The sequence below is a fragment of the Papio anubis genome, chromosome 8 (genome assembly GCF_008728515.1).
Source record: "Papio anubis isolate 15944 chromosome 8, Panubis1.0, whole genome shotgun sequence".
NCBI classification, from domain to species: domain Eukaryota; kingdom Metazoa; phylum Chordata; class Mammalia; order Primates; family Cercopithecidae; genus Papio; species Papio anubis.
In genome coordinates, this window is record NC_044983.1 from 46,724,693 (window position 1) to 46,744,136 (window position 19,444).

A 19,444-nucleotide genomic window follows, 5' to 3' on the forward strand; every position below is an offset into this window, starting at 1 on the left:
TATATACAGACATTTTAATTTTTCCCCAGCATTTGGTTGAAAGACTATCCTTTCTTCATTGAGTTGAATCCTTTGTCAAAGGTCACTAAACTATATTTCTGTTGGTCTATTTGTGGGATCTCTATTGTAGTTCATCCTTCTATATGTTTATTCTTTTGCCAATAGTAGACTGTCACTATTACTTGTGCTATGTGGTAAGTTTTACAATCAAGTAGTTTGGGTACTTTGACTTTGTTCTTCAGTCCTGTATTGGCTGTTCCAGGTCTTACCTTTCCATACAAACTTTAAAATCAGTTTGTCAGTATCTCAATCTGTTCCAGCTGCCGTAACAAAATGCCATAGAATGAAGCTTTAGCAACAAGCCATTTATTTCTCACAGTTCTGGAGACTAAGGTGTCTGAGATCAGAGTGCTGGCTAATTCTGTTTATGGAGAGAGCTATCTTCCTGGCTTGCAAATGTCTGCCTTTTCCTCTGCCCTCCCATGGAGCAGAGAGATAACCCTCTTTGTCCTCTTATTGGTCACTAATCCCATCACAAGCACCCCACTCTCATGACCTCATCTAACCTAATTAGCTCTCAAAGGCCTCATCTCCGCATACCATCACACTACGAGTTAATGCTTCAATATATGAATTTGGAGTGGGGTGCAAAATTCTATCCATAACAGTCAATATCTACAAAATACCTTGCTGGGATTTTTATTTTCATTGTGTTGACCCTAGAGATCAATTCGGGAAGAAATGATATCTTAACAATATTGGGCCTTCCAAACCACGAATTTGGAATATCATTCCATTTATTTAGATATTCTTTGGCTTTTTATCAATGTTCTATATTACTTTCACACATATGTTTTCTGTAATTTTAGCTTAAATATTCTGTTTATGTGATATTTAAATAATATTACATTTTTAACCTCAAATTCTAATTATTCATAGTTATAGTATAGGAAAGCAACTGAATTTTCGCATAAACTAAACTTAATTATAAGTTGCATAAGCTTTTTATGTAATTCTTTGGGGTTCTCTATATATAAAATCATATAATCTACAAATAGAGTTTCTTTCTTTTTAGTCTGTATACATTTATTTTCCTTATCTTGTCTTACTATAGTAGGTAGGAGTTCTAGCACTATGTTGAGTAAGAGTTGTGAGAGGACCTCCTTTGTTAAGTATGATTTTTACTGTAGGTTTTCTGTGGCTACACTTTATCAAATTCAGACCGTTCTCTTTCGTTCATAGTTTGCTGATAGTTTTCATAATGAATGTATATAGCATTTTGTCAAATTATTTTTCTGAGCCAACTGATATGTTTGTATTATTTTAATTCTTTTGTCTGTTGATTGGATACATTACATACATTTATTTTCTAAACTTGCACAACTGTAGTAAATCCTACATTGTCATGATGTACTTTTTTGCATTATTAGAATTAATTTACTAATATTTTGTTAGTATTTTTGCATCTCATTCCATGAGAGATAATGTTCTATTTCTTTCTTTTTATCTTTTATCTGGTTTTGATAATAGGATAGTTCCATACTTATAAAATAAATTAGAAAGTTTTGCTCTGCTTCTATTTTCAGGAAAAGTTTATGAATAATTGGTATCCTTTCTTCCTGTGTTTTGTACAATTCACCAGTGAAACTATTTTGACTGTTGATTTATTCTTTAGAGAGCTATGAGTTATTGATTCAATTACTTTAATGCATATAAGCACTGGGAATTCAGGCTGCCTTTTTGCTTTGTGTGAGTTATGGTAGTTTGTGTCTTCCAAGGAACTGGTCTATTTCATCTAGTTATCAATTTTGTGGCCAGAGAATTGCTCATATATATTTTCTTTTTAATGCACTTAAAGGGCCTGATATTAGTGTTGATCATTTTTGTATTTTTGATATTGGTAATTTCTTTATTCTCTTTCTTTCACCTGCCTAGAAATTTATTACTCCTATTAAACTTTTCAAAGGTGGATTTTTTCCGTATTTTAAATTTTATTAATTTCTGTTCTACTTTTTGTCATTTTCTTATGTTTTCTTTAGCCTAAAGTATTCTTTTGTCTCTATTTTTATGGTGAGAGCCAGATTATGGATTCTAGATTTTTCTTCTCTCTTAAATATACTTTGAATGCTACAAACCTTCCTCTAAGCACTGTTTTGCTGCTTTCCACACATTTTGATAGTGTGTTTTATTTTCTTTAGTGCAAAACATTTTTAAATTTCTCTTAAAAATTCTTGTTTGATCCATATATTACTTAGATGTGAATAGTTTAATTTTCAATTGTTTGCAGATTTTCTAGGTGACTTTTTGGTACTCTTTTCTAGTTTAATTAAATTGTTCCTAAGGACATATTCAGTATGCTTTCAGTTTAAATGTTTTCCTTTATTTTGTTAATGTGCTGTATTACATTGATTGATTTTTATATGCTAAACTATCCTTGTATTCCAGGAGTAACCCTCACTTGCTTATGGTGCATAATCTTTTTAAAGTGCTACTCTATCCCGTCTGCTGGTATTTTGTTGTAGATTTTTACATCAGTATTCAACAGTGTCATCGGTCTGCATTTTTGTTTTTTTTTCGTTTCTGTTTTTGTTTTGTTTTTCCCTATACTTCTTTGTCTGGCTTTGTATCAGGGTAGTGCTGACTTTATAAAATGAGTTTGACTGTATTTCCTCCTCTGCAAGTTTTTAGAAAAATTTGAGGAAGATTGGTGTTAATTTAATTCTTTTAAAATTTTTAAGGTGTGTTTATGATGCAGATTGTGGACTATCCTGATAAATGTTTCATGCAAGGCTGAGTTGAATGTGCATTCTTCAGTTGTTGGATGTGGCATTTTGTAAATGTTAACTAGATCAAACAGATTGATAGTGCTGTTCAAATAAAATATATCTTTACTGCTTTTCTAGCTGCTTGAGCTATACATTACTGATAAGGTATGCCAACATCTCCAAACATAATAGTGGATTTATCTACATCTTCTTTCAGTTCTACCAATATTTGTCTCGCATATTTTGATAATGTATTGTTTGGTGTTTATGCATTTAGGATTTGTATGTTTTCTTGGAAAATTTGCCCCTTTATGATTATATAACGCTCTCCTTTTCATTAATAATTTCCCTTGCTCTAAAGGCTTGTCTTTAGTTAATATAGTCATTCGAGCTTTCTTTTGATTTTTGTTAGCAATATACATTCTTCTCAATCTCTTTACTTTTAACCTGTCTTTATTTTAAAAGTAGACTTACTGTACATAATAGATAGTGAGTCTTGTTTTATCATATATACTGGCAATCTCTGCATTTTCACTGGCATATTTAGACTGTTCAAATTTAAGGCAATTATTCCTATCTTTGGATCAATATTAACTATGTTTGTAACTCCTTTCTATATATTGCCAAAGACTTCTTTTTCTGTCCTCTATGGACTTATATGAGTATTTTTATATGACTCAATTTTATCTTCTCTTTCAGGGTATCAATTATACCTTTTTAAATATTTATTTTATTATTTTTTGTTGATTTCTTAAGTTTTATTTTAGATTCAGGGGTAAATGGGCAGGTTTGTAACATGGGTATATTTCAGGTCACTGAGGTTTAGTGTATGATTTATCCCATCACCCAGGTGATAATAATGTTACCCAATAGGCAATTTTTAACCCAAACACCTTTCTCACTCTCCCCACTCAAGCAGTTCCCAGGGTCTATTCTTACAGCTTTGGTTTATGTGTATCCAATGTTTAGCTCCCGCTTATAAGTGAGAATGTGCAGTATTTGGTTTTCTGTTTTGGTGTTACCTCACTTAGAATAGTGGCCCATAATCCCAGCACTTTGGGAAGCTGAGGCAGGTGGATCATGAGGTCAGGAGTTCGAGACCAGTCTGGCCAACATGGTGAAACCCAATCTCTACTAAAAGTAGAAAAAATTAACCGGGTGCAGTGGTGTGTGTCTGTAATCCCAGTTAATCCCAGCTACTTGGGAGGCTGAGGCAGGGAAATCGCAGGAACCCAGGAGGCGGAGGTTGCAGTGAGCCACGTTCACGCCATTGCACTCCAGCCGAGTGACAGTGCAGTGTGAGACTCTGTCTCAAAAAAAATAAAGAATGATGGTCTCCAGCTTCATCCAAGTGGCTGCAAAGGGCATGATTTCATTACTTTACTTTTTATGGCTTTGCAGTATTCCATGATATATATGTACCACATTTTATTTATCCAGTTTACTGTTAATGGGCATCCACTTTGATTCCAGTCTTTGCTATTGTGAATAGTCCTGCAATGAACATGCAAGTGCATGTGACTTTTTGTTAAAGAAAAAAAAAAAAGAAATCAGTTTCTTTTCTTTTGGGTATACACCCACTGGTGGGATTGCTAGGTTGAATGGTAGTTTTGTTTAAAGTTGTTGAGAAATCTACACGCTGCTTTCCACAGTGGCTAAACTGATTTACATTCCCACCAGCAGTCTCTAAGTGTTCCCTTTCTCACATCTTCACCAACCTCATTGTCTTCTGACATTTTTTTAATAGCCATTCTCACTGGTGTGAGATGCTGTCTCATTGTGGTTTTGATGTGCATTTCTGTAATGATTAGCAAAGAGTATTTTTTCATATATCTGTTGGCCATATGTATGTCTTCTTTGGAGAAATGTCTGTTCATGTCCTTTGTACACTTTTTTTCTTTCCTTTTTAATTTTTATTTATTTATTTTTTTGAGATGGAGTCTTGCTCTGTCACCAGGCTGGAGTGCAATGGTGTGAACTCAGCTAAGACGTTCTCAATCTCCTGACCTTGTGATCTGCCCGCCTCGGCCTCCCAAAGTGCTGGGATTACAGACATGAGTCTCCGTGCCTGGCCCCTTTGTACACTTTTAATGGGGTTGTTTTTTGTTTGTTGAATTAAGTTCCCTACAGATTGTGGATATTAGACCTTTTTTGGATGCATAATTTGTGAATATTTTCTCCCATTCTGTGGGTTGTCTGTTTACTCTGTTGAGAGTTTCTTTTGCTGTACAGAAGTTCTTTGGTTTGATTAAGTTGCACTTGCCAATTTTTGGTTTTGTTGCAATTGCTTTTGAGGACTTAGTCATTAATTCTTTCCCAAGACCGATTTCCAGAATGGTATTTCATAAGTTTTCTTCTCAGATTCTTATAGTTTTAGATCACACATTTAAATGTTTAATCCATCTTGAGTTAATATTTGTATATGGTGAAAGGAAGGTTCAATCCTCTGCATAAGGCTAGCCAGCTATCCTAACAGTATTTATTGAACAGGGAGTCTTTTCCCGATTGCTTCTTATTGTCAACTTTGTCAAAGATCAGGTGATTGTAGGTGTGTTGCTTTATTTATGGGTTCTTTTGTCTGTTCCATTGGTCTATGTGGCTGCTTTTCATACCAATACCATGCTGTTTTGATTAATATGGACTTATAGTATTGTTTTATGTCAGATAGTGTGATGCCTCCAGCTTTATTATTTTTGCCTAGTATTGTGCTGGTGATTTGGACTCTTTCTTGGTTCTATATGAATTTTAGAGTAATTTTTTTCTAATTCTGTGAAAAATAACATAGGTATTTTGATAGTAATAGCAGTGAGTCTGTTCCCCTGTGCAGTATTGTCATTTTAACAACACTGATTCTTGCTACTCATGGGCATGGAATGTTTTTCCATTTGAATGTGTCTTCTTTGATTTCTTTCAGTAGTGTTTGGTAATTCTCATTGTAGAGATCTTTACATCCCTGGTGAGTTGTATTTCTATAGGGGTGGTTGTAATGTCATCTTTGTCATTTTGGATTGTATATATTTGAATCTTTTGTTTTTCTTTATTAATCTAGCTATAGATCCATCTTGTTTATTCAATTGAAGAGCAACTTTGGGATTCTCTGATCTTTTCTATGGATTTTTTGCATCTCAAATTCATTCAATTCTGGTCTGATTTTAATTATTTATTTTCTACTGCTAGTTTTAGGGTTTGCTTGCTCTTGTTTTTGTAGTTTTTCTAGGTGTGGCATTAAGTTATTAATTTGAGTTCTTTCTAACTTCTTGATGTAAGTGTTTAGTGCTATAAATTTTCCTCTTAACATTACTTTAGCTATGTCCCAAATATTCTTGTATGTTGTGTCACTCTTTGTGTTAGTTTCAAATAGTTATTTTTATTTTTGCCTTAATTTTATTCCTAACCAAGTCATTCAGGAGCAGGTTGTTTACTTCCACGTAATCATGTGGTTTTGAGATACTCAATTCAGGTCTGATTTTGATTATTTATTTTCTACTGCTAGTTTTATGGTTTGTTTGCTCCTGTTTTTGTAGTTTTTCTAGGTGTGGCATTAAGTTGTTAATCTGAGTTCTTTCTAACTTATTGACGTAAGTGTTTAGTGCTATAAATTTTCCTCTTAACATTACTTTAGCTATATCCCAAAGATTCTTGTATGTTGTGTCACTCTTTGTGTTAGTTTCAAATAGTTATTTTTATTTCTGCCTTAATTTTATTCCTAATCAAGTCATTCAGGAGCAGGTTGTTTCGCTTCCATGTAATTGTGTGGTTTTGAGATATTATCTTGGTATTTATTTCTACTTTTATTGCACTGTGGTCTGAGAATGTGGTTGATATTATTTCAGTTTTTTGGTTTTTTTTTAATCTGTTGAGACTTGCTTTATGGTGGAGCATTTCATCAATCTTGAGTATATACTGCATACAGATAAGAAGAATGTATATTCTGCTATTGTTGGATGGAGTGTTCTTTAGCTATCTATTAGGACAAATTGGTCAAGTATTGAATTTAAGTCCAAAATATCCTTGTTGGGCTTCTGTGGCAATGATCTGTCCAATACTGTCAGTGTGATTTGAAGTATCACACTATTCCTGTATGGTTACCTAAATCATTTTGTAGATCTCTAAGAACTTATTTTGTGAATATGAGTGCTCCAGTGTTGGATGTGCATATATTAAGGAGAGTTAAGTCATCTTATTGAATTGAACCCTTTGTCATTATGTGATGCCTTTCTTTATCCTTTGGAATGGTCATTGTTGGTTAGTCTGTTTTATCTGTTATAATAGTAGTGATGCCTGCCTTTTTTTAAAAATTTTTGTTAGTGTGATAAATATTTGTCCATTTCTTTACTTTAAGCCTATGTGTGTTGTTAGTTGTGATATGAGTCTCTTGAAGACAGCAGACAGCTCAGTCTCACTTCTTTATCCAACTTTTCACCCTATGCTTTTTAAGTGGAGCATTTAGCCTGTTTACATTAATCATCAATAATGATATGTGAGGATTTGATCTTGTCATTCTATCATTAGCTAATTGTTATGCAGACTTGATTGTATAGTTGCTTTATAGTGTCAACAGGCATACCTAAGTGTTTTTGGTGATGACAGATATTTTTTCATTTTCATACTTAGCACTGCCTTTAGGACCTCTTGTAAGGCAGGTCTAATGATAACAAATTCATTTAGGATTTTCTTGTCTGAAAATGAGTTTATTTCTTCTTTGCTCAGTTGGATGGAATATGAGATCCTGGGTTGGAATTTCTTTTCTTTAAGGATGCTGAAAATAGGCCCCAATCTCTTCTGGCTTGTAAGGTTTCTGCTGAGAGTTCTACTGTTAGTCTGATGGGATTCCCTTTGTAAATGAACATCCCCTTCTCTCTAGCTACCTTTAGGAATTTTTTTTTTTTTTTCACATTGGCCTTGAAGAATCTAATGACTCTTATGTCTTGGGGATGGTCACCTTGTCCAGTACCACACAGGGGTTCTCTGTATTTCTTGAATTTGCATGTCAACCTGTCTGCTGAAATTACAGAAATTTTCATAAATTATTTCCTCTAATATATTTTGCAACTTGCTTGCTCTCTCTCATTCTCATTTAGAAATGCCAATGAATTATATGTTTACACAGTCCCATATTTCTTTACATAATCCCATATTTCTCAGAGTTTTTCTTCATTTGTCAATATTCTTTTTTCTTTATTTTTGTCTACCTGCATTGCTTTGAAGGAGCTGTTTTCAAGCTCTGAGATGCTTCCTCAGCTTGATCTATTCTGTTGTTTATGCCTTGTTTTATGAAATTCCTGTAGTGAATTTTTTATTTCTAATAATTCAGTTTGCTTCTTTCTTAAAATAGCTATGTCATCTTTTTACTCTCTTGGATTGTTTTACTGTTTTCCTTAAATTGGGTTTCAACCTTCTCTTATATCTCATTCAGCTTGCTTGCCATCTAGTTTCTGAATTCCATTGCTGACATTTCAGCCATTTCTATCTAGTTAAGAACCATTGCTAAGGAGCTAGTGTAATCCTTTGTAAGTAAGAGGACACTCTTAACTTTAAGAGTTGCCAGAGTTCTTGTGCTGGTTCTTTTGCATCTGTGAGGTCTGATGTCCCTTTATTCTTTGAAGTTGTCCCTTGAATGGGGCTTTTTGTTTTTATGTTCTTTATTGCCCCTGAGGGTTTGACTGTGGTATGAGTTGTATATAGTCGAATGGCTTCATTTCCAGATCCTTTCAGAGGGCCAAGTTTCAGCTCAGCAATCCTGAACAGATTCTGGGGCTGGAATCAGGCCCTTAACTTTGTCCTCTGGCCCTTGAGGGGTAGCACTGGCTGCACCGCAGGGCTGAGTTGCTCCCAAACCACTGGCAACAGCACTCCGTGGGGGTTGTGTGCAAAAATGCCCTGGCAGGCAGCATGGGGGTAGTGTGTGAAGGTGCTCCAGTGGGGTGGTGGCAGAGTCATGGCCAAATGCATTCCAGTAGGGCAGTGATTGGTGGGGGCATCTTGGAGGGACACACTCTGGTGGGGAGCTGTCAGCAAAAGGACTTTGGTGGGGTGGCAGGGGCTGCCTGCAAGAGCACTATGGCCACAGCGACTGCAAAAGTGCTTTAGTGAGACAGCTGAAGATGTTTGTGAGCTGGTGTTGTCAGACAGGGACTCTGGAGGAGGCCATTAGAAAGGGAGTGGGGGTGCACAAATGAAACTCACCCCTGTGCCAGAAGAAAGGCAGCCATGTTTTCTCCAAGTGCAGCAGATAACAAAGTTAAAGCCACCTGGAGGAATATGGAGAGTGTTGGGGGATGGGTGCCTATGGCATCTTCCACCACATCCTTCCCCCCCTAACTCAACTGGGCTCTGTGCAGATTCAAGCTCTGTCTTTGCCAAATCTCTGGGCAGTTTCTCCTGCCAACTAAAAAGACCATGGGGCTCATGGGGTCATCTATACTAAGATTCCGGAGATCTGTGGAGATAGAGGGCTGATCTATATTTATTTCGCTCACCCGTTCCCTAGAATCCATTCAGAACCAGGAATGAGTCCTGATGCTTGACCTCAATTATACTTCCTCTGATTTTTTTAAGTGCTTTTCTTACAGTTTACAACATAAATTTTTGGCTACTTCAAGGCCACCTTAAAATGATACTGTTTTTCATGTTACTTCAGGCAACTTATAATGGAGGATCCAAATTTTGACTCTCACATCCCTTGTGACAAAGTTTTCATTTACCTTATTCATAGGCTGTAAATTCATGATACTTTATTACTATTATTACTTATAATAAATCATTATCTTTTACATCATTAAGAATTATAAATAATAAAACATATTAATTTACCAAAAGTCATTACTTCTCTGTTGTTCTCCATTTCTTTACATTGATTCAATATTCTGACCTAAATGGTTCCTTCTTCCAGAATAAAAAATAATAATAAACCTTATAAAACAGGTCTGTTGGCCATGAATTCTATTTGTTTTTGTGTGAGAAAGATTTTATCTCCTTTTACTTTTGAAAGGTAATTTCACAGAGTATAGAATTTTAGGTTGGTAGTTTTTGTTCTTTCAACATTTTAAAGACACAACTCTGTTTTCAACTAGATTTTCTTTTGTTTATGTGGTTTCCAATAAGAATCTGATGTTTCTGCTATTCTTCCCCTAGAGATAAAGTATTTTCCTCCACTCTGGGTCTATTTAGAAGTTTATCTTTGTCTCTTGCTTCCTGGAGTTTTAATGTATGTTTAAGGTGAGAGCTTTTTGGTTTTCTTGTTTTTGTATTTATTTTGCTGGGTGTTCTATAACCTTCCTGATTCTCTGATTGTCATTAATTTTAAAAAGTTCTCAGCATCATTACTTCACAACTTTCTGCTCCATTCATTTTTTCTTCTCCTCATGATACTTGATTACACCTATATTACATCATTTTAATTGTCCAACAGTACACAAACATTCTGTTCTATTTTTTATTTCCCCCAACTTCACCTTTTAATTTCATTTTGGGAAGTTTCTGTTAACTTATATTCATGCTTGCTGATCCTTTACTCAACTCTATCTTGCTTCCTTCCATCCTACTGATGACTTCAAATGACATTTTTAATTTGTTGTAGTGTTTTTATTCTTATCATTCACTTCTGATTTTTAATTAAAAATACCATATGTCTATTATGCATCTGGTCTTTTATGTTCTTACTTTTTTATTAGAGCCCTTAACACATTAGAAATCATTTTTGGTGTTTTGTTTGGGGGATTTTTGGTATTTTTTATTGAGATAAGGCTTAAATAACATGAAATTAATCTTTATGAAGTGAACAATTCAGTGTCATTTAGTGTATTCACAATGTTGTACAAGCATCACCTTTATCTAGTTCCAAGATGTGTTCATCATCCAAAACAAACCCCAGGCACATCAAGCAGTTATCCCCTACTGCCTTCTCCCCAAAAACCACCGGTCTCCTTTCTGTTAAATGGATGTATTTATTAGGCTAGTTCATAAAATAGAACCATACAGTATGTCGCTTTTCACGCTTGGCTTATTTATATTAGTATGATGTTTTCAAGGTTCATCTATACTGTGGTACATAGTAGATTTCATTCCTTTTTAAGGCTGAATAATATTCCATTGTATGGATATACCATCTTTTGTCAAATGTCAAATGTCCCTTGATAAGCATTTGGGTTGTTTCCACCTTTTGACTATTTGAATAGTGCTGCTATGAATATTTATGTGGAAATATTTGTTTGAATATCTATTTTTATTTCTTTTGAGTGTATACTTAGGAGTGAAATCCCTGGGTCACATGGTAATTCTATGTTTAGAATTCTGAGGAACCTCCAGAGTGTTTCCCATCGTGGCTACAACATACTGAATTCCCATTAACAATGTACAAAGTTTTTAATTTATTCATATCTTTCCCAATACTTGTTATATTTGTTTATTATTATTTTTTGATTGTCACCATCTTAGTGGATACAAAGTGGTATTTCATTGTGGTATTACTATGTATTTTGCTAACGATTAATGATGTTGAGGGTCTTTTCATGTGCTTATTGGCCATTTGTATATCTTTGTTAGAGAAGAAAATAATAAAAATAAGAGCAGAGATCAATGAAATAGAACACACAAAAAAGGGGAAAATCAACAAAACAGTAAGTTGATTCTGTAAAAGATTAGCAGATTTTTTAAAAGTCTAAAATGTTGGAGCAAGAGAAAAGAGAGAGAAAAAATACGAATTAATAATATCAGAAGTAATATATTGAATTTCAGTACAGATCCTACATATTTTGAATCTCTTCTGTCAGTAAATTACAAGACTTAGATAAGTTGTACAAATACATTGAAAAAATTAATTCATTAACATAAATGCAAGAATAAAATTAACATTGCATATTAATCTTAAGGAAATTACATTTGCACTCAAAACTTTCTATAGAAAAAAATTTCCAAGCTCTAATTGCTTCACTGGTGAATTCTGCCAAAATTTTATGAAACAGATCAATAATACATTTTTAGAAAATAGAAGAAAAATAGCTTTACAATGACATTATAAGAAACAAATGTTATAAACCAATTATTCTTCATAACATACTGGCTAAAAGAAAATAAACAAAAGTAGTATAAATCAAAACTATTATTATACAAGAAGTATAATCCATTATTACAGAGTAGGATTTATATTAGAATTACAAGTTTGCTTTTACATTAATAAATATATGTATGTAATTTAATACTTAAATCATAAATAGAATAAAAGACTATGTGTAAGGTTTAACAAAAACTGTCCTTTCCCTTTCTTCATGAAAATTTGGTCTTTGGTTGATTCCCTGCTTTTGTTTCTATAGAAACTAATGGCATGCTTTACTAGACAATGCTGTTTATGGAAAAGCTGACCCTGGATGGATACATTGCTCCTGTAGTGGCAATTATAAATACAGTATTCTGTCCTTATCCCCAATTTTGTTTCCATACCTTCAGTCACCCCACTCAACCATGGTCCAAAAATACTAAGTGGAAAATGCCCCCCAAAATTCCTAAGTTTTAAATTACATGTCATTCTGAGTAGTGTGATGAAATCTTGCCCTATTCTGCTTCATCCTGACTAGGATGTGAATCTTCCCTTTCTCCGGTATCTCCACTCTATGGGGATCTCCTGTCTGCCTCTTAATCACTTAGTAGCCATCTCGGTTAACAGATGAATTGTGGTGATATCACAGTACTTGCATTCAAATCACCATTATTACTTAATGATGACCCCAAAGCGCAAGAGTAGTAATAATGGCAATTCAGATACACCGAAGAGAAGATGTAAAGTGCTTCCTTTAAGTGAAAAGTTGAAAGTTCTCAACTTTATAAGGAGAGAAAATCAAAGGTATGCTGTGATTGCTAGCATCTATGGAAAGAACAAATTTACCTGTGAAATTGTGAAGAACGAAAAAGAACTTCAGACTAGTTTAACTGTTGTACCTCGACACCATAAAATTACAACCACAGTACATGAAAGGTGCTTAATCGAGATAGAAAAGGCATTACATTTGTGGGTGGAAGACATTATCAGAAACATGCTCCTAATTATGGCAATTGGGTTCAGCACTGTCCATGATTTCCGGCATCCACCTGGAGTCTTGGATTGCATTCCCTGTGAAGCAGTGGGCACTGCCATATACTGTGTGGCCCTTCTATCTTTTGGCTTTTTAAAATGAGATAACTTGTGAATGGGCAGGTTATAGGGCACTGAAAATTATGGTTATGGAGCTATTACAGGCTTTTGGTGAGAGAGTGCAGCTTCTAAGCTAGCGGAGCTCCTACACCAATAGGAATTTTTGATAGAAATCCACATTTATGATTGTATATCTTCACTGCATTTTACCATGGGTCTTATTGCAGACACCGAATCAACTCTTTTTAGGTACATCTGTTTAATAAAAGCTAAAGAGTTTGATATATAACTCACTGAATCATGCAGTAGTTCTTTTTTTTTTTTTTTTTTTTTTGGGACCGGGGTTCCCCGCTGTCGCCCAGGCTGGAGTGCAGTGGCCGGATCTCAGCTCACTGCAAGCTCCGCCTCCCGGGTTCACGCCATTCTCCGGCCTCAGCCTCCCGAGTAGCTGGGACTACAGGCGCTGCCACCTCGCCCGGCTATTTTTTGTATTTCTTAGTAGAGACGGGGTTTCACCGTGTTAGCCAGGATGGTCTCGATCTCCTGACCTCGTGATCCGCCCATCTCGGCCTCCCAAAGTGCTGGGATTACAGGCTTGAGCCACCGCGCCCGGCCGCAGTAGTTCTTATAATGTCAACATATTAAGTTTTGATAATCAGTTATTTTATTGGTGAAATATTCTATAGTTTTAAACATATATCTTCGTTGAGAATCAAACCACGCATTTTCTTGATGGTGGGAAAAGAAATAGTGTTATATTTCAATAGACCACTCTAAGTGATTTATTGAAGTATTATTCTTTAAAAGTTAGGCAATACTGATTATCAATCAATTCTGCAATATGTGAAATTGCAAAGCAGGTTATGGTTTATAATGATCTTACATGGTTTTCTTAATCTAATTGTAATTTTTCTTTATCATTTTCTCTACTAAACACTAAAATTACAAGTTTGTTCTCTTGAACAAAAAAAAAAAATGTTAATGTATTCCTCCTGCTAAGATCAAACTATATTTTTTTGGTGACTGGAGGGTACGTGTCCTGCTGAGGTAACATAAATTGCTACACTTCCCTAAGAGTGTTCAGTTACAGTAACAATCTACCCTGCCAGGTCCCAGCAGGAGAAAATGACTCACTTCTAAATCTAGTGAATATCCAGACACATTTAACATTTTAAAGTGTACTTTTACCAGATGATTTTTAATATATATGTCATAATATATATTATGACAAAATTATTTTATGGATTGTTATCCCAAAAAGAACCACTCAAATCTGAAGATTATAAGCACCTATTGATTAATTACTCACACTTGTCAAGGGTTTAGAAGGTTATGGCAATTTAATAAAATTCACAGACAGTCTGGGCATGGCAGCTCATGCTTGTAATCTCAACACTTTGGTAGGCCAAGGCAGGCGGATCATGAGGTCAGGAGTTTGAGACCAGTCTGGCTAACATGGTGAAACCCCGTCTCTACTAAATATACCAAAAAAAAAGTAGCGGGGCGTGGTAGCAGGTGCCTGTACTCAGGAGGCTGAGGCAGGATAATCACTTGAACCCAAGAAGGCAGAGGTTGTAGTGAGCCTAGATCACGCCACTGCACTCCAGCCTGGCAACAAGAATGAGACTCCGTTTCAAAAAATAAAAATAAAATAAAAAATATTACAGGCAGAAACAAATTTTTCTTTTTTTGGAAAATATACATTTTTATCTCCAGTCTCCAGAACAATATTAGGTGAATGTAGGCTATGATGATTTGAACTTTGATCTTTTAAATTTGCAGTGACACTAGAGTTGATATTTTGCCACTGAAACATAATATAACTGCATCTTGCTGGGAAAACATCAGGAAAAGTGGTAATTCATAATAGTATATTAATGAAAATCAGACTGACTCCTGACTCCTGTAAGGAAGGATGTTATAGAAGTTGGGAGGTATAAAATGCTTAAATTATCTTCATCTCTTCTCATTTCTCACCCTCTGCATCCTTATGCCCCAGGATGTTTTGGAAATCTCCAAGGCCAGCAGAAAAAGGCAAAATATTTTTCAAGTGCTTAAAGGAAAGTACTGTTAACCCAGAATCCGATTCCAGCAAAAATATTCTTCAGGCATAAAGGGGAAGTCATGACTTTTCAGATGGCGAAAACATACAGAACTTGTCCCCAGTAGGTTTACCCTAAAAGAATGGCAGAAGGAAGTTCTCTAACGGTCAAGATCTGTGGCTAGTCAGTAGCTTAGTCAGTTCTTAGAACTGACACCAAAAGCATAATCCACAGAAGGAAAAAATAATAATATATAGAACTTCATTCAAATGTTTAAAAGTTCCTCTGCTAAAATTCTCATTGTTTTTTACCCACAAATAAGGCCTGTCTCTCTCTCTCTGCTTTGAAAATGTTTTTCTTGGTTTTTAGTTTTAGAAGTTTGAAGATGATGTGTCTTGCTGTGAATGTATTGGAGTTTATCCTGTTTGGTGTTCCCTCAGGTTTATGTCTTTTGCCAAATTTGGGAAGGTTCTAGCCATTATTTTTTTCAAGTACTTTCTCAGTCAGTTTCTCTTTTTTCTCTCCTTGCAACGGTTTGATAACATGAATGTTAGAAATTTTATTACAACCTTCTCTGTTTTTGAGGATCCACTCCTTTCTTTTTAGTCTATTTTTTCTGTTAGTCAGATTGAATAATTTCAACTATTTTATCTTTCAGTTCACTTTTTCATTTTATGCTCCCTCCATTCTATTGTTACACACATATATGGAAGTTTTATTTCAATTATTATATTTTTAAGTTGAAAACTTCTATTTTTTTTGTTTCTTTCCTGAGACTTTTCATTTTTTTTACATTTTTATAAAGCATATTTATAACTGCTCCTTAAAGTATTTTAATAATGGCTTCTTGAAAGTCTTTAATAATTCTAACATCTGTATCATCTTGGTATTGTCATCTGTGGATTATCTTTTCTCATTCAAGTTGAGATCTTCCTGTCTCTTGGTATGATGCATGATTTTCCATGGAAACAAGCTGGGATCTTCAGACTCTGCTATATCAAACATTTCTGGAACCCTTAAGGTCATTATATTTATCTTTATATTTGTTTATCCATGTTATTGAATGCAATTGCACTTTGTTCATTCATATCAATGTATATTTCATTTCTATTGAGAGAGTACACTTATTGTATACACTTTACAATATATAAATTGATAGATTAGACTTTATTTCTGCATATACAGATAAACTTTATGTTGAATCAATTTTATATATTTTTTAAATCTTGAAGCTTATGAATAGCTCTGCAGTGATAATCCTTGGTGTATCTTTTGTTGAATATATGTCCTTATTTTAGTTGACTAGCTACATAAGAGTGGAATTGTTGAGTCACAAAGTGTACATATATTCAGCTTTGACAGATACTTCCAAACAGTTTTCTGATATGGTTGTACTAACTTATTTCCCATTAGCAGTGCATGAGATTTTCAGTTGTTCCATACTCTTGACAGCCCTTGGATCACTGTTTTTTTTTTTTTTTTTTTAGCATCATTGGTGATTGTATCATTGCACTGTGGTTTTAACTTGCATTTCTTAGACTGGGACTACAGTGCTTCATGTGTTTATTGTACATCTGAATATCCCCGTATTTGAAATATCTCTTCAAAACTTTTGCCCATTTAATGTAGAACTGTCTTTTTCTTTTTCTTTTTTTTTTCTTTTTTTTTTTTTTTTTTTTGAGACGGAGTCTCTCTCTGCCGCCCAGGCTGGAGTGCAGTGGCCGGATCTCAGCTCACTGCAAGCTCCACCTCCCGGGTTCACGCCATTCTCCTGCCTCAGCCTCCCGAGTAGCTGGGACTACAGGCGCCCGCCATCTCGCCCGGCTAGTTTTTTGTATTTTTTAGTAGAGACGGGGTTTCACCGTGTTAGCCAGGATGGTCTTGATCTCCTGACCTCGTGATCCACCCGTCTCGGCCTCCCAAAGTGCTGGGATTACAGGCTTGAGCCACCGCGCCCTGCCTTGTCTTTTTCTTTATTATAAATATATTGGAGTTCTTTATATTCTCTGAATATGCATGTGTTTTAGAATCTATATCTATACTGACATAGATATAGATCTATATCTAAATGATTATCTTCTATGTCTCTGTAGGCTATCTTTTCAATTAATGTTGTCTTTTGATCTGAAGTTCTTATTTATAAGTAAGTGTGATACAGCAATATTTTCTTTGTGGTTAGTGCATTTTTTTCCTCCTTTAAGAAATGTTACCTCCTTTAAGGTCATAAAAATATTCTTCTGTGTATATTTCTAAAGGTTTCATTGTTTATATTTATATCTATAATTTATATTTATATAAATATAAATCTATATATTTACATCTATAATTAAAGTGGAATTGATTATTGTAAACGGCATGAAGTAGAGACAAGAGATTTTTTAAATCTAATAGATTAAGAGTTACTTATTTACAAGACCTTTTTTTTCCACCATTACAATGCAGCATTACATTTTTTTCATTAACAGGTAAAGTACCCCTATTCCTGGATTCTATCCCTGTTTCAATTTCACATTGCCTCATTTACTATCACTTTATAATAGATCTTAAAAGAGAGAACATTAGGAAGTTTGAATAAATAATAATTTTAAATTATCTATTACAGAAAAATCCATCTTTATTCTTTCAATTTTTTTATTTTAATTAAAAGACAGCCTTGTATGTTTCAATCATGTACACATGGTGTTTTGAAGTTTATGTATATTGTGGAATGCTTAAATCTAGCTAATAAATGCATTTTTTGAGATTTGATAAAAACACACAACTTCACATTCTTTACTCTTTCAAAAATAGAATGTATCTTAATTATAGTCACCTTCTGTACAAAAGATTTCTTGAAATATATTCCTTCTATATAATTGTGGTTATGTATCTTTTGACCAAAATGGATATTTTTCATATATAATAAAATTTTTTAGTTTTTATTTCTTAATTACTAAATTTTATGTATAAAATAAAATTCTTCATGTGATTTTTAAAATTTTCTTATATCTAAGAGAGATGAACAGGTCTAATAGCATTTGGAGACAAATTTACATTTGTAAATATAAATTAGCTATTTGTTTGTTTCTGGATAGGTCCACAAACATATCCAAATATTTTTTGCAGATACAGCTGATGATATCACATAAATAACCTTTTCTGCAAAGTTTATATTAATTATTAGGATATTTTATGAGAGTTTGCAATCTTATGCAATCACTTATTACAATCTTATACAATATTTTATAAGACTTTTGCAATCTTATATGACCTTATATAAGATCATTATTTTGATCAATGATGAACTGCACATTCATCTCATAAAATTATAATGAAGAGGCTGTGCCTGGTGGTGCACACCTGTAATCCCAGCACTTTGAGAGGCTGAGATGGGCAGATTGCTTGAGCTCAGGAGTTTGAGAACAGCCTGCACAACATGGAGAAACCCCATCTTTACAAAAAATACGAAAGTTAACTGCACGTGGCGGTGTGCACTTGTAGTCCCAGCTACTGTGGGAGCTAAGGTGGGAGGATTGCTTGAGCCCAGGAAATCAAGGCTGTAGCGAGCCCAGTGTTACTGCACTTCAGCCTGGAACTGTTACCGCCCCTAAAGACCTTCTAGTGGGACAAGATGTGGAGTCGGAAGACAGTGATGATATTGATGATCCTGATTCTGAGTGTAGGCCTAGCCTAAGGTGTGTGCCTGTATCTTAGTTTGCAATTAAAATTTTAAAAAGTAAAAAATTTTAAAAAAGAAAAAAGTACATAGACAAATGATAGAAAGAAAATATTTTTGTACAGTTGTACAACATCTTTTGTTTTGTTTTCTTCTTCTTCTTTTTTTTTTTTTTTTTGGAGACAAAGTCTCACTCTATCGCCTAGACTGGAGTGCAGTGGCATGATCACAGTTCACTGCAACTTCTGCCTCCCAGGTTCAAGCGATTCTCATGCCTCAACCTCCCAAGTAGCTAGGATTACAGGCATCCACCACCACGCCCAGCTAATTTTTGTATTTTTAGTAGAGACGGGGTTTCACCATGTTGGCCAGGCTGGTCTCAAACTCCTGACCTCAGGTGATCCACCTACCTCGGCCTCCCAAAGTGCTGGGATTACAGGTGTGAGCTACCACACCCAGTCGTGTATTGATTTTAAGAGAAGTATTATTACAAAAGAGTAAAGGAGTATAAAAAAGTTAAGTTTATAAGGTAAAAAAAGTTATGCTACGCTATGATTAATTTATTATTAAGAAAAGAAACTTTTTAAAAATTAAGTGTAGTGTAGCTTACACATACAGTGTTATAAAGTCTACGGTAATGCACAGTAATGTCCTAGGGCTTCGCATTTAGTCACCACTCACTCATTGGCCCAGAGCAACTTCCAGTCCTTCAGGCTCCATTCGTGATAAGTTCCCTGTACCGGGGTACCATTTTTCATCTTTTATACTATATTTTTACTGTACCTTTTCTATGTTTAGAAACACCAATACTTACCATTGTGTTACAATTGCCTACAGTATTCAGTAGAGTAACATA